Source organism: Pseudorca crassidens, chromosome 2 (assembly GCF_039906515.1).
Source record: "Pseudorca crassidens isolate mPseCra1 chromosome 2, mPseCra1.hap1, whole genome shotgun sequence".
Classification (NCBI taxonomy): domain Eukaryota; kingdom Metazoa; phylum Chordata; class Mammalia; order Artiodactyla; family Delphinidae; genus Pseudorca; species Pseudorca crassidens.
In genome coordinates this window covers 185,675,704-185,691,729 of record NC_090297.1, presented here as the reverse complement: position 1 = coordinate 185,691,729, position 16,026 = coordinate 185,675,704, and the positions used below count along the sequence as shown (strand labels likewise).

The 16,026-nt window shown below is 43.8% G+C and overlaps 1 long non-coding RNA gene across 1 annotated transcript in view; it reads right to left on the bottom strand.

The window, feature by feature from the left end:
• Window positions 1–15,808, bottom strand: part of LOC137212308 (uncharacterized) — a 216,772-nt gene extending 200,964 nt beyond the window's left edge. Inside the window, exon 1 of the long non-coding RNA XR_010937442.1 lies at window positions 15,730–15,808. This is a non-coding gene — a long non-coding RNA (uncharacterized lncRNA). The remainder of the gene's footprint in view (window positions 1–15,729) is intronic.
• Window positions 15,809–16,026: the final 218 nt, after the last annotated feature.

Here is a 16,026-nt window from a genome sequence, read left to right as displayed (position 1 = left end):
TTCAGGTACGATGATTCTAACTGAAATAAGTCACACAGAAAAAGAAACATCATAAGGTATCACTAATACACGGAATGTAAACTTGGCTACACAGGAACTGAATTCCAAAACAGAACAGGGTCTCAAATTTAGAAAAGCAACTTATGCTTGCTTAAGGGGAAAGGTGAGTTGGGGTGCTGCATAAAACCAGACATTGAAATGAGCACAGATAAAGTTCTTAAGCCAAATATGGAATGGACAAGAGCTACTCCTTGCTCAACGAAATGGACTCAACACCGCATATTAAACGCCTAAGAATGTACCTGACTAGTAAGTATTTTAAACCTATGGATTGCTATGTCTCCAAAAGAGAATCAAGCATGTGTACAGGGGCATAAACGCAGCAGTGATAGGATTGGAGAGGTTCGGTGAGCAAATGAAGACCCTTTGAAGTCATATTGCATGGTACCCATTCCATGGGTTTCAAGTACCCAGGTTTAAGGTATTCTTCCTTCAGCTAAAACATGCATGTGGAACCTAGAGTATGATCAACCATGTGATCGGGAGACGTGTTCAAATATGTCTCAGTTTTCGTACCCTGGTACTCGGGTTCAACATTCCAGACGCTTTACTAAAACTCTCCCGACTTGGAGAGTCAGCGCCTTTAACCTCCTGTTTGGCCCAGTTTGCAATTTCTGCGGAAGATGAACAGGAATAGGGAGAACCAATGAGAGACGAGCTGGAGGTGTCTGAACGGGCAAATTTAACTCTCATTTCCCACCAGGAAGAGGAATTAACCAAAGGTTCAGCGTGCCGTGCCGGACCCAGATTAGGGCCTGAAGACATCCCGTGGTGTTTCGGCCAGCTCACAAGAAAGCGAGTTGAAGAAAGGAGCTCAGGGGCACTGTAATTCACAAACCTGCAGAGTTATAAATGACAGCTATCGTCCAAAAATATACTGAAGTAAGGCTGCCAAGAGGACTTGAAAGCGGGGCAGAATTGCAGGAAACCGATTTCAGGAGGTAGACTGGAATTGCATTGAAAGCATAGGAAAAGAGGCAGAACGTCCACAATGATGCACTTGGCCAAAAAGGGCGTATGCGTTTTTTCCTGAATATATTCAGGAAAAAACACATACGCTCTTTTTGGCCAACCAAGCAATCTTGCAAAGGAAATCTGCACTACAATGAAGACTCACTTCCCCCCGGTCAAAAGAGCCATCTGAAAAAAGTGTAAAATCCAGAAAGGCAGGACAGGCCATGGAGAACTGGGAGCCTTGTTATGCTGATGGGCGGGATGTAAATTGCCAACAGCCACTTGGGAGAAGTGTATGTTGTTTCCTGAAACATCTAAAAACCAAAGCAACAGAGCCTAGGGCACTTCCACTTATGGTCCTATAGCTTAGGGAAATTAAAATCAAAGAGACACAGCCACCCTAAAGTTTGGGACGGCTCTGTTTACAAGAACCTCGTTTACGGTACAAGTTCAATACCGCAGAAAGTGAAAAATGGATAAAGAAGTTGTGGTACTTACATACAACGCAGTATCACTCAGCAATGAAATCTATGTCATCAGGCCCGTAGCAGCATAATGAGTGGATTCAGATACGATGATTCTAACTGAAATAAGTCACACAGAAAAAGAAACATAATAAGATATCACTAATACACGGAATGTAAACTTGGCTACACAGGAACTGAATTACAAAACAGAACACGGTCTCAAATTTAGAAAAGCAACTTATGCTTGCTTAAGGGGAAAGGGGAGTTGGGGTGCTGCATAAAACCAGAGATTGAAATGAGCACAGATAAAGTTCCTTAAGCCAAATATGGAATAGACAAGAGCTACTCCTTGCTCAATGAAATGGACTCAACACCCCATATTAAACGCCTAAGAATGTACCTGACTGGTAAGTATCTTAAAACCTATGGATTGCTCTGTCTCCAAAAGAGAATCAAGCGTGTGTACAGGGGCATAAACGCAGCAGTGATAGGATTGGAGAGGTTCGGTGAGCAAATGAAGACCCTTTGAAGTCATATTGCATGGTACCCATTCCATGGGTTTCAAGTACCCAGGTTTAAGGTATTCTTCCTTCAGCTAAAACATGCATGTGGAACCTAGAGTATGATCAACCATGTGATCGGGAGACGTGTTCAAATATGTCTCAGTTTTCGTACCCTGGTACTCGGGTTCAACATTCCAGACGCTTTACTAAAACTCTCCCGACTTGGAGAGTCAGCGCCTTTAACCTCCTGTTTGGCCCAGTTTGCAATTTCTGCGGAAGATGAACAGGAATAGGGAGAACCAATGAGAGACGAGCTGGAGGTGTCTGAACGGGCAAATTTAACTCTCATTTCCCACCAGGAAGAGGAATTAACCAAAGGTTCAGCGTGCCGTGCTGGACCCAGATTAGGGCCTGAAGACATCCTGTGGTGTTTCGGCCAGCTCACAAGAAAGCGAGTTGAAGAAAGGAGCTCAGGGGCACTGTAATTCACAAACATGCAGAGTTATAAATGACAGCTATCGTCCAAAAATATACTGAAGTAAGGCTGCCAAGAGGACTTGAAAGCGGGGCAGAATTGCAGGAAACCGATTTCAGGAGGTAGACTGGAATTGCATTGAAAGCATAGGAAAAGAGGCAGAACGTCCACAATGATGCACTTGGCCAAAAAGGGCGTATGCGTTTTTTCCTGAATATATTCAGGAAAAAACGCATACGCCCTTTTTGGCCAACCAAGCAATCTTGCAAAGGAAATCTGCACTACAATGAAGACTCACTTCCCCCCGGTCAAAAGGGCCATCTGAAAAAAGTGTAAAATCCAGAAAGGCAGGACAGGCCATGGAGAACTGGGAGCCTTGTTATGCTGATGGGCGGGATGTAAATTGCCAACAGCCACTTGGGAGAAGTGTATGTTGTTTCCTGAAACATCTAAAAACCAAAGCAACAGAGCCGAGGGCACTTCCACTTATGGTCCTATAGCTTAGGGAAATTAAAATCAAAAAGACACAGCCACCCCAAAGTTTGGGGCTGCTCTGTTTACAAGAACCTCGTTTACGGTACAAGTTCAATACCGCAGAAAGTGAAAAATGGATAAAGAAGTTGTGGTACTTACGTCCAATGCAGTATCACTCAGCAATGAAATCTATGTCATCAGGCCCGTAGCAGCATAATGAGTGGATTCAGATACGATGATTCTAACTGAAATAAGTCACACAGAAAAAGAAACATCATAAGATATCACTAATACACGGAATGTAAACTTGGCTACACAGGAACTGAATTACAAAACAGAACAGGGTCTCAAATTTAGAAAAGCAACTTATGCTTGCTTAAGGGGAAAGGGGAGTTGGGGTGCTGCATAAAACCAGAGATTGAAATGAGCACAGATAAAGTTCCTTAAGCCAAATATGGAATAGACAAGAGCTACTCCTTGCTCAATGAAATGGACTCAACACCCCATATTAAACGCCTAAGAATGTACCTGACTGGTAAGTATCTTAAAACCTATGGATTGCTCTGTCTCCAAAAACGAATCAAGCGTGTGTACAGGGGCATAAACGCAGCAGTGATAGGATTGGAGAGGTTCGGTGAGCAAATGAATACCCTTTGAAGTCATATTGCATTGTACCCATTACATGGGTCTCAACTCTCCAGGTTTAAGGTATTCTTCCTTCAGCTAAAACATGCATGTGGAACCCAGAGTATGATCAACCGTGTGAACGGGAGACGTGTTCAAATATGTCTCAGTTTTCCTCCCCTGGTACTCGGGTGCAACATTCCAGACGCTTTACTAACACTCTCCCCACTTGGAGAGTCAGCGCCTTTAACCTCCTGTTTGGCCCAGTTTGCAATTTCTGCAGAAGATGAACAGGAATAGGGAGAACCAATGAGAGACTAGCTGGAGGTGTCTGGACGGGCAAATTTAACTCTCATTTCCCACCAGGAAGAGGAAATAACCAAAGGCTCAGCGTGCCATGCCGGAAAAAGATTAGGGCCTGAAGCCATCCTGCGGTGTTGCGGCCAGCTCAAAAGAAAGCGAGTTGAAGAAAGGAGCTCAGGGGCACTGTAATTCACAAACCTGCAGACTTACAAATGACAGCTATCGTCCAAAAATATACTGAAGTAAGGCTGCCAAGAGGACTTGAAAGTGGGGCAGAATTGCAGGAAACCGATTTCAGGAGGTAGACTGGAATTGCATTGAAAGCATAGGAAAAGAGGCAGAACGTCCACAATGATGCACTTGGCCAAAAAGGGCGTATGTGTTTTTTCCTGAATATATTCAGGAAAAAACGCATACGCCCTTTTTGGCCAACCAAGCAAGCTTGCAAAGGAAATCTGCACTACAATGAAGTCTCACTTCCCCCCGGTCAAAAGGGCCATCTGAAAAAAGTGTAAAATCCAGAAAGGCAGGACAGGCCATGGAGAACTGGGAGCCTTGTTATGCTGATGGGCGGGATGTAAATTGCCAACAGCCACTTGGGAGAAGTGTATGGTGTTTCCTGAAACATCTAAAAAACAAAGCAACAGAGCCTAGGGCACTTCCACTTATGGTCCTATAGCTTAGGGAAATTAAAATCAAAACGACACAGCCACCCCAAATTTGGGACGCCTCTGTTTACAAGAACCTCGTTTACCGTACAAGTTCAATATCACAGAAAGTGAAAAATGGATAAAGAAGTTGTGGTACTTACGTACAATGCAGTATCACTCAGCAATGAAATCTATGTCATCAGGCCCGTAGCAGCATAATGAGTGGATTCAGGTATGATGATTCTAACTGAAATAAGTCACACAGAAAAAGAATCATCATAAGATATCAGTAATACACGGAATGTAAACTTGGCTACACAGGAACTGAATTACAGAACAGAACAGGGTCTCAAATTTAGAAAACCAACTTATGCTTGCTTAAGGGTAAAGGTGAGTTGGGGTGCTGCATAAAACCAGAGATCGAAATGAGCACAGATAAAGTTCCTTAAGCCAAATATGGAATAGACAAGAGCTACTCCTTGCTCAACGAAATGGACTCAACACCGCATATTAAACGCCTAAGAGTGTACCTGACTAGTAAGTATCTTAAAACCTATGGATTGCTATGGCTCCAGAAGAGAATCAAGCGTGTGTACAGGGGCATAAACGCAGCAGTGATAGGATTGGAGAGGTTCGGTGAGCAAATGAAGACCCTTTGAAGTCATATTGCATGGTACCCATTCCACGGGTCTCAACTCTCCAGGTTTACGGTATTCTTCCTTCAGCTAAAACATGCATGTGGAACCCAGAGTAGGATCAACCGTGTGAACGGGAGACGTGTTCAAATATGTCTCAGTTTTCCTCCCCTGGTACTCGGGTGCAACATTCCAGACGCTTTACTAACACTCTCCCCACTTGGAGAGTCAGCGCCTTTAACCTCCTGTTTGGCCCAGTTTGCAATTTCTGCGGAAGATGAACAGGAATAGCGAGAACCAATGAGAGACTAGCTGGAGGTGTCTGGACGGGCAAATTTAACTCTCATTTCCCACCAGGAAGAGGAATTAACCAAAGGCTCAGCGTGCCGTGCCGGAACCAGATTATGGCCTGAAGCCATCCTGTGGTGTTGCGGCCAGGTCACAAGAAAGCGAGTTGAAGAAAGGAGCTCAGGGGCACTGTAATTCACAAACCTGCAGAGTTATAAATGACAGCTATCGTCCAAAAATATACTGAAGTAAGGCTGCCAAGAGTACTTGAAAGCGGGGCAGAATTGCAGGAAACCGATTTCAGGAGGTAGACTGGAATTGCATTGAAAGCATAGGAAAAGAGGCAGAACGTCCACAATGATGCACTTGGCCAAAAAGGGCGTATGCGTTTTTTCCTGAATATATTCAGGAAAAAACGCATACGCCCTTTTTGGCCAACCAAGCAAGCTTGCAAAGGAAATCTGCACTACAATGAAGTCTCACTTCCCCCCGGTCAAAAGGGCCATCTGAAAAAAGTGTAAAATCCAGAAAGGCAGGACAGGCCATGGAGAACTGGGAGCCTTGTTATGCTGATGGGTGGGATGTAAATTGCCAACAGACACTCGGGAGAAGTGTATGGTGTTTCCTGAAACATCTAAAAATCAAAGCAACAGAGCCTAGGGCACTTCCACTTATGGTCCTATAGCTTAGGGAAATTAAAATCAAAAAGACACAGCCACCCCAAAGTTTGGGACGCCTCTGTTTACAAGAACCTCGTTTACAGTACAAGTTCAACATCACAGAAAGTGAAAAATGGATAAAGAAGTTGTGGTATTTACTTACAAAGCAATATCACTCAGCAATGAAATCTATGTCATCAGGCCCTTAGCAGCACAATGAGTGGATTCAGTTATGATGATTCTAACTGAAATAAGTCACACAGAAAAAGAAACATCATAAGATATCAGTAATACATGGAATGTAAACGTGGCTACACAGGAACTGAATTCCAAAACAGAACAGGGTCTCAAATTTAGAAAACCAACTTATGCTTGCTTAAGGGGAAAGGTGAGTTGGGGTGCTGCATAAAACCAGAGATTGAAATGAGCACAGATAAAGTTCCTTAAGCCAAATATGGAATAGACAAGAGCTACTCCTTGCTCAACGAAATGGACTCAACACCCCATATTAAACGCCTAAGAATGTACCTGACTAGTAAGTATCTTAAAACCTATGGATTGCTATGTCTCCAAAAGAGAATCAAGCGTCTGTACAGGGGCATAAACGCAGCAGTGATAGGATTGGAGAGGTTCGGTGAGCAAATGAAGACCCTTTGAAGTCATATTGCATGGTACCCATTCCACGGGTCTCAACTACCCAGGTTTAAGGTATTCTTCCTTCAGCTAAAACATGCATGTGGAACCCAGAGTATGATCAACCGTGTGACCGGGAGACGTGTTCAAATATGTCTCAGTTTTCGTACGCTGGTACTCGGGTGCAACATTCTAGACGCTTTACTAACACTCTCCCGACTTGGAGAGTCAGTCCCTTTAACCTCCTGTTTGGCCCAGTTTGCAATTTCTGTGGAAGATGAACAGGAATAGCGAGAACCAATGAGAGACTAGCTGGAGGTGTCTGGACGGGCAAATTTAACTCTCATTTCCCACCAGGAAGAGGAATTAACCAAAGGCTCAGCGTGCCGTGCCGGAACCGGATTAGGGCCTGAAGCCATCCTGCGGTGTTGCGGCCAGGTCACAAGAAAGCGAGTTGAAGAAAGGAGCTCAAGGGCACTGTAATTCACAAACCTGCAGACTTATAAATGACAGTTATCGTCCAAAAATATACTGAAGTAAGGCTGCCAAGAGGACTTGAAAGCGGGGCAGAATTGCAGGAAACCGATTTCAGGAGGTAGACTAGAATTGCATTGAAAGCATAGGAAAAGAGGCAGAACGTCCACCATGATGCACTTGGCCAAAAAGGGCGTATGTGTTTTTTCCTGAATATATTCAGGAAAAAACGCATACGCCCTTTTTGGCCAACCAAGCAAGCTTGCAAAGGAAATCTGCACTACAATGAAGTCTCACTTCCCCCCGGTCAAAAGGGCCATCTGAAAAAAGTGTAAAATCCAGAAAGGCAGGACAGGCCATGGAGAACTGGGAGCCTTGTTATGCTGATGGGCGGGATGTTAATTGCCAACAGCCACTCGGGAGAAGTGTATGTTGTTTCCTGAAACATCTAAAAACCAAAGCAACAGAGCCTAGGGCACTTCCACTTATGGTCCTATAGCTTAGGGAAATTAAAATCAAAAAGACACAGCCACCCCAAAGTTTGGGACGCCTCTGTTTACAAGAACCTCGTTTACCATACAAGTTCAATATCACAGAAAGTGAAAAATGGATAAAGAACTTGTGGTACTTACGTACAATGCAGTATCACTCAGCAATGAAATCTATGTCTTCAGGCCCGTAGCAGCATAATGAGTGGATTCAGGTACGATGATTCTAACTGAAATAAGTCACACAGAAAAAGAAACATCATAAGATATCACTAATACACGGAATGTAAACTTGGCTACACAGGAACTGAATTCCAAAACAGAACAGGGTCTCAAATTTAGAAAACCAACTTATGCTTGCTTAAGGGGAAAGGTGAGTTGGGGTGCTGCATAAAACCAGAGATTGAAATGAGCACAGATAAATTTCCTTAAGCCAAATATGGAATAGACAAGAGCTACTCCTTGCTCAACGAAATGGACTCAACACCCCATATTAAACGCCTAAGAATGTACCTGACTAGTAAGTATCTTAAAACTTAGGGATTCCTATGTCTCCAAAAGAAAATCAAGCATGTGTACAGGGGCATAAACACAGCAGTGATAGGATTGGAGAGGTTCGGTGAGCAAATGAAGACCCTTTGAAGTCATATTGCATGGTACCCATTCCACGGGTCTTAACTCTCCAGGTTTCAGGGATTCTTCCTTCAGCTAAAACATGCATGTGGAACCCAGAGTATGATCAACCGTGTGAACGGGAGACGTGTTCAAATATGTCTCAGTTTTCCTCCTGTGGTACTCGGGTGCAACATTCCACACGCTTTACTAACACTCTCCCGACTTGGAGAGTCAGTGCCTTTAACCTCCTGTTTGGCCCAGTTTGCAATTTCTGCGGAAGATGAACAGGAATAGCGAGAACCAATGAGAGACTAGCTGGAGGTGTCTGGACGGGCAAATTTAACTCTCATTTCCCACCAGGAAGAGGAATTAACCAAAGGCTCACTGTGCCGCGGCGGAACCAGATTAGGGCCTGAAGCCATCCTGCGGTGTTTGGCCAGGTCACAAGAAAACGAATTGAAGAAAGGAGCTCAGGGGCACTGTAATTCACAAACCTGCAGAGTTATAAATGACAGCTATCGTCCAAAAATATACTGAAGTAAGGCTGCCAAGAGGACTTGAAAGCGGGGCAGAATTGCAGGAAACCGATTTCAGGAGGTAGACTGGAATTGCATTGAAAGCATAGGAAAAGAGGCAGAACGTCCACCATGATGCACTTGGCCAAAAAGGGCGTATGCGTTTTTTCCTGAATATATTCAGGAAAAAAACGCATACGCCCTTTTTGGCCAACCAAGCAAACTTGCAAAGGAAATGTGCACTACAATGAAGTCTCACTTCCTCCCGGTAAAAGGGCCATCTGAAAAACGTGTAAAATCCAGAAAGGCAGGACAGGCCATGGAGAACTGGGAGCCTTGTTATGCTGATGGGCGGGATGTATATTGCCAACAGACACTCAGGAGAAGTGTATGGTGTTTCCTGAAACATCTAAAAAACAAAGCAACAGAGCCTAGGGCACTTCCACTTATGGTCCTATAGCTTAGGGAAATTAAAATCAAAAAGACACAGCCACCCCAAAGTTTGGGACGCCTCTGGTTACAAGAACCTCATTTACCATACAAGTTCAATATCACAGAAAGTGAAAAATGGATAAAGAACTTGTGGTACTTACGCACAATGCAGTATCACTCAGCAATGAAATCTATGTCATCAGGCCCGTAGCAGCATAATGAGTTGATTCAGGTACGATGATTCTAACTGAAATAAGTCACACAGAAAAAGAAACATCATAAGATATCACTAATACACGGAATGTAAACTTGGCTACACAGGAACTGAATTCCAAAACAGAACAGGGTCTCAAATTTAGAAAACCAACTTATGCTTGCTTAAGGGGAAAGGTGAGTTGGGGTGCTGCATAAAACCAGACATTGAAATGAGCACAGATAAAGTTCCTTAAGCCAAATATGGAATAGACAAGAGCTACTCCTTGCTCAACGAAATGGACTCAACACCGCATATTAAACGCCTAAGAATGTACCTGACTAGTAAGTATTTTAAACCTATGGATTGCTATGTCTCCAAAAGAGAATCAAGCAGGTGTACAGGGGCATAAACGCAGCAGTGATAGGATTGGAGAGGTTCGGTGAGCAAATGAAGACCCTTTGAAGTCATATTGCATGGTACCCATTCCATGGGTTTCAAGTACCCAGGTTTAAGGTATTATTCCTTCAGCTAAAACATGCATGTGGAACCTAGAGTATGATCAACCATGTGATCGGGAGACGTGTTCAAATATGTCTCAGTTTTCGTACCCTGGTACTCGGGTTCAACATTCCAGACGCTTTACTATAACTCTCCCGACTTGGAGAGTCAGCGCCTTTAACCTCCTGTTTGGCCCAGTTTGCAATTTCTGCGGAAGATGAACAGGAATAGGGAGAACCAATGAGAGACGAGCTGGAGGTGTCTGAACGGGCAAATTTAACTCTCATTTCCCACCAGGAAGAGGAATTAACCAAAGGTTCAGCGTGCCGTGCCGGACCCAGATTAGGGCCTGAAGACATCCTGTGGTGTTTCGGCCAGCTCACAAGAAAGCGAGTTGAAGAAAGGAGCTCAGGGGCACTGTAATTCACAAACCTGCAGAGTTATAAATGACAGCTATCGTCCAAAAATATACTGAAGTAAGGCTGCCAAGAGGACTTGAAAGCGGGGCAGAATTGCAGGAAACCGATTTCAGGAGGTAGACTGGAATTGCATTGAAAGCATAGGAAAAGAGGCAGAACGTCCACAATGATGCACTTGGCCAAAAAGGGCGTATGCGTTTTTTCCTGAATATATTCAGGAAAAAACGCATACGCCCTTTTTGGCCAACCAAGCAATCTTGCAAAGGAAATCTGCACTACAATGAAGACTCACTTCCCCCCGGTCAAAAGGGCCATCTGAAAAAAGTGTAAAATCCAGAAAGGCAGGACAGGCCATGGAGAATTGGGAGCCTTGTTATGCTGATGGACGGGATGTAAATTTCCAACAGCCACTTGGGAGAAGTGTATGTTTTTTCCTGAAACATCTAAAAACCAAAGCAACAGAGCCTAGGGCACTTCCACTTATGGTCCTATAGCTTAGGGAAATTAAAATCAAAGAGACACAGCCACCCTAAAGTTTGGGACGGCTCTGTTTACAAGAACCTCGTTTACGGTACAAGTTCAATATCGCAGAAAGTGAAAAATGGATAAAGAAGTTGTGGTACTTACGTACAATGCAGTATCACTCAGCAATGAAATCTATGTCATCAGGCCCGTAGCAGCATAATGAGTGGATTCAGATACAATGATTCTAACTGAAATAAGTCACACAGAAAAAGAAACATCATAAGATATCACTAATACACGGAATGTAAACTTGGCTACACAGGAACTGAATTACAAAACAGAACACGGTCTCAAATTTAGAAAAGCAACTTATGCTTGCTTAAGGGGAAAGGGGAGTTGGGGTGCTGCATAAAACCAGAGATTGAAATGAGCACAGATAAAGTTCCTTAAGCCAAATATGGAATAGACAAGAGCTACTCCTTGCTCAATGAAATGGACTCAACACCCCATATTAAACGCCTAAGAATGTACCTGACTGGTAAGTATCTTAAAACCTATGGATTGCTCTGTCTCCAAAAGAGAATCAAGCGTGTGTACAGGGGCATAAACGCAGCAGTGATAGGATTGGAGAGGTTCGGTGAGCAAATGAATACCCTTTGAAGTCATATTGCATTGTACCCATTACACGGGTCTCAACTCTCCAGGTTTAAGGTATTCTTCCTTCAGCTAAAACATGCATGTGGAACCCAGAGTAGGATCAACCGTGTGAACGGGAGACGTGTTCAAATATGTCTCAGTTTTCCTCCCCTGGTACTCGGGTGCAACATTCCAGACGCTTTACTAACACTCTCCCCACTTGGAGAGTCAGTGCCTTTAACCTCCTGTTTGGCCCAGATTGCAATTTCTGCGGAAGATGAACAGGAATAGGGAGAACCAATGAGAGACTAGCTGGACGTGTCTGGACGGGCAAATTTAACTCTCATTTCCCACGAGGAAGAGGAAATAACCAAAGGCTCAGCGTGCCATGCCGGAACAAGATTAGGGCCTGAAGCCATCCTGCGGTGTTGCGGCCAGCTCAAAAGAAAGCGAGTTGAAGAAAGGAGCTCAGGGGCACTGTAATTCACAAACCTGCAGACTTATAAATGACAGCTATCGTCCAAAAATATACTGAAGTAAGGCTGCCAAGAGGACTTGAAAGCGGGGCAGAATTGCAGGAAACCGATTTCAGGAGGTAGACTGGAATTGCATTGAAATCATAGGAAAAGAGGCAGAACGTCCACAATGATGCACTTGGCCAAAAAGGGCGTATGCGTTTTTTCCTGAATATATTCAGGAAAAGACGCATACGCCCTTTTTGGCCAACCAAGCAAGCTTGCAAAGGAAATCTGCACTACAATGAAGTCTCACTGCCCCCCGGTCAAAAGGGCCATCTGAAAAAAGTGTAAAATCCAGAAAGGCAGGACAGGCCATGGAGAACTGGGAGCCTTGTTATGCTGATGGGCGGGATGTAAATTGCCAACAGACACTCGGGAGAAGTGTATGGTGTTTCCTGAAACATCTAAAAAACAAAGCAACAGAGCCTAGGGCACTTCCACTTATGGTCCTATAGATTAGGGAAATTAAAATCAAAAAGACACAGCCCCCCCAAAGTTTGGGACGCCTCTGTTTACAAGAACCTCGTTTACAGTACAAGTTCAACATCGCAGAAAGTGAAAAATGCATAAAGAAGATGTGGTATTTACTTACAAAGCAATATCACTCAGCAATGAAATCTATGTCATCAGGCCCTTAGCAGCATAATGAGTGGATTCAGGTACGATGATTCTAACTGAAATAAGTCACACCGAAAAAGAAACATCATAAGATATCACTAATACACGGAATGCAAACTTGGCTACACAGGAACTGAATTCCAAAACAGAACAGGGTCTCAAATTTAGAAAACCAACTTATGCTTGCTTAAGGGGAAAGGTGAGTTGGGGTGCTGCATAAAACCAGACATTGAAATGAGCACAGATAAAGTTCCTTAAGCCAAATATGGAATAGACAAGAGCTACTCCTTGCTCAACGAAATGGACTCAACACCCCATATTAAACGCCTCAGAATGTACCTGACTAGTAAGTATCTTAAAACCTATGGATTGCTATGTCTCCAAAAGAGAATCAAGCGTGTGTACAGGGGCATAAACGCAGCAGTGATAGGATTGGAGAGGTTCGGTGAGCAAATGAAGACCCTTTGAAGTCATATTGCATGGTACCCATTCCATGGGTTTCAAGTACCCAGGTTTAAGGTATTCTTCCTTCAGCTAAAACATGCATGTGGAACGTAGAGTATGATCAACCATGTGATTGGGAGACGTGTTCAAATATGTCTCAGTTTTCGTACCCTGGTACTCGGGTGCAACTTTCCAGACGCTTTACTAACACTCTCCCGACTTGGAGAGTCAGTCCCTTTAACCTCCTGTTTGGCCCAGTTTGCAATTTCTGCGGAAGATGAACAGGAATAGGGAGAACCAATGAGAGACTAGCTGGAGGTGTCTGGACGGACAAATTTAACTCTCATTTCCCACCAGGAAGAGGAATTAACCAAAGGCTCAGCGTGCCGTGCCGGAACCAGATTAGGGCCTGAAGCCATCCTGCGGTGTTGCGGCCAGCTCAAAAGAAAGCGAGTTGAAGAAAGGAGCTCAGGGGCACTGTAATTCACAAACCTGCAGACTTATAAATGACAGCTATCGTCCAAAAATATACTGAAGTAAGGCTGTCAAGAGGACTTGAAAGCGGGGCAGAATTGCAGGAAACCGATTTCAGGAGGTAGACTGGAATTGCATTGAAAGCATAGGAAAAGAGGCAGAACGTCCACAATGATGCACTTGGCCAAAAAGGGCGTATGCGTTTTTTCCTGAATATATTCAGGAAAAAACGCATACGCCCTTTTTGGCCAACCAAGCAAACTTGCAAAGGAAATCTGCACTACAATGAAGTCTCACTTCCCCCCGGTCAAAAGGGCCATCTGAAAAAAGTGTAAAATCCAGAAAGGCAGGACAGGCCATGGAGAACTGGGAGCCTTGTTATGCTGATGGGCGGGATGTAAATTGCCAACAGACACTCGGGAGAAGTGTATGGTGTTTCCTGAAACATCTAAAAAACAAAGCAACAGAGCCTAGGGCACTTCCACTTATGGTCCTATAGCTTAGGGAAATTAAAATCAAAAAGACACAGCCACCCCAAAGTTTGGGACGCCTCTGTTTACAAGAACCTCGGTTACCGTACAAGTTCAATATCACAGAAAGTGAAAAATGGATACAGAACTTGTGGTACTTACGTACAATGCAGTATCACTCAGCAATGAAATCTATGTCATCAGGCCCGTAGCAGCATAATGAGTGGATTCAGGTACGATGATTCTAACTGAAATAAGTCACACAGAAAAAGAAACATCATAAGATATCACTAATACACGGAATGTAAACTTGGCTACACAGGAACTGAATTACAGAACAGAACAGGGTCTCAAATTTAGAAAACCAACTTATGCTTGCTTAAGGGGAAAGGTGAGTTGGGGTGCTGCATAAAACCAGAGATTGAAATGAGCACAGATAAAGTTCCTTAACCCAAATATGGAATAGACAAGAGCTACTCCTTGCTCAACGAAATGGACTCAACACCCCATATTAAACGCCTAAGAATGTACCTGACTAGTAAGTATCTTAAAACCTATGGATTGCTATGTCTCCAAAAGAGAATCAAGCATGTGTACAGGGGCATAAACGTAGCAGTGATAAGATTGGAGAGGTTCGGTGAGCAAATGAAGACCCTTTGAAGTCATATTGCATGGTACCCATTCCACGGGTCTCAACTCTCCAGGTTTAAGGGATTCTTCCTTCAGCTAAAACATGCATGTGGAACTCAGAGTATGATCAACCGTGTGATCGGGAGACGTGTTCAAATATGTCTCAGTTTTCGTCCCCTGGTACTCGGGTGCAACATTCCAGACGCTTTACTAACACTCTCCCCACTTGGAGAGTCAGTGCCTTTAACCTCCTGTTTGGCCCAGTGTGCAATTTCTGCGGAAGATGAACAGGAATAGGGAGAACCAATGAGAGACTAGCTGGAGGTGTCTGGACGGGCAAATTAAACTCTCATTTCCCACCAGGAAGAGGAATTAACCAAAGGCTCAGCGTGCCGTGCCGGAACCAGATTAGGGCCTGAAGCAATCCTGCGGTTTTGCGGCCAGCTCACAAGAAAGCGAGTTGAAGAAAGGAGCTCAGGGACACTGTAATTCACAAACCTGCAGAGTTATAAATGACAGCTATCGTCCAAAAATATACTGAAGTAAGGCTGCCAAGAGGACTTGAAAGCGGGGCAGAATTGCAGGAAACCAATTTCAGGAGGTAGACTGGAATTGCATTTAAAGCATAGGAAAAGAGGCAGAACGTCCACAATGATGCACTTGGCCAAAAAGGGCGTATGCGTTTTTTCCTGAATATATTCAGGAAAAAACGCATACGCCCTTTTTGGCCAACCAAGCAAGCTTGCAAAGTAAATCTGCACTACAATGAAGTCTCACTTCCCCCCGGTCAAAAGGGCCATCTGAAAAAAGTGTAAAATCCAGAAAGGCAGGACAGGCCATGGAGAACTGGGAGCCTTGTTATGCTGATGGGCGGGATGTAAATTGCCAACAGACACTCGGGAGAAGTGTATGGTGTTTCCTGAAACATCTAAAAAACAAAGCAACAGAGCCTAGGGCACTTCCACTTATGGTCCTATAGCTTAGGGAAATTAAAATCAAAAAGACACAGCCACCCCAAAGTTTGGGACGCCTCTGTTTACAAAAACCTCGTTTACGGTACAAGTTCAATATCGCAGAAAGTGAAAAATGGATAAAGAAGTTGTGGTACTTACATACAACGCAATATCACTCAGCAATGAAATCTATGTCATCAGGCCCATAGCAGCATAATGAGTGGATTCAGGTATGATGATTCTAACTGAAATAAGTCACACAGAAAGAGAAACATCATAAGATATCATTAATACACGGAATGTAAACTTGGCTACAGAGGAACTGAATTACAAAACAGAACATGGTCTCAAATTTAGAAAACCAACTTATGCTTGCTTAAGGGGAAAGGTGAGTTGGGGTGCTGCATAAAACCAGAGTTTGAAATTAGCACAGATACCGTTCCATAAGCCAAATAT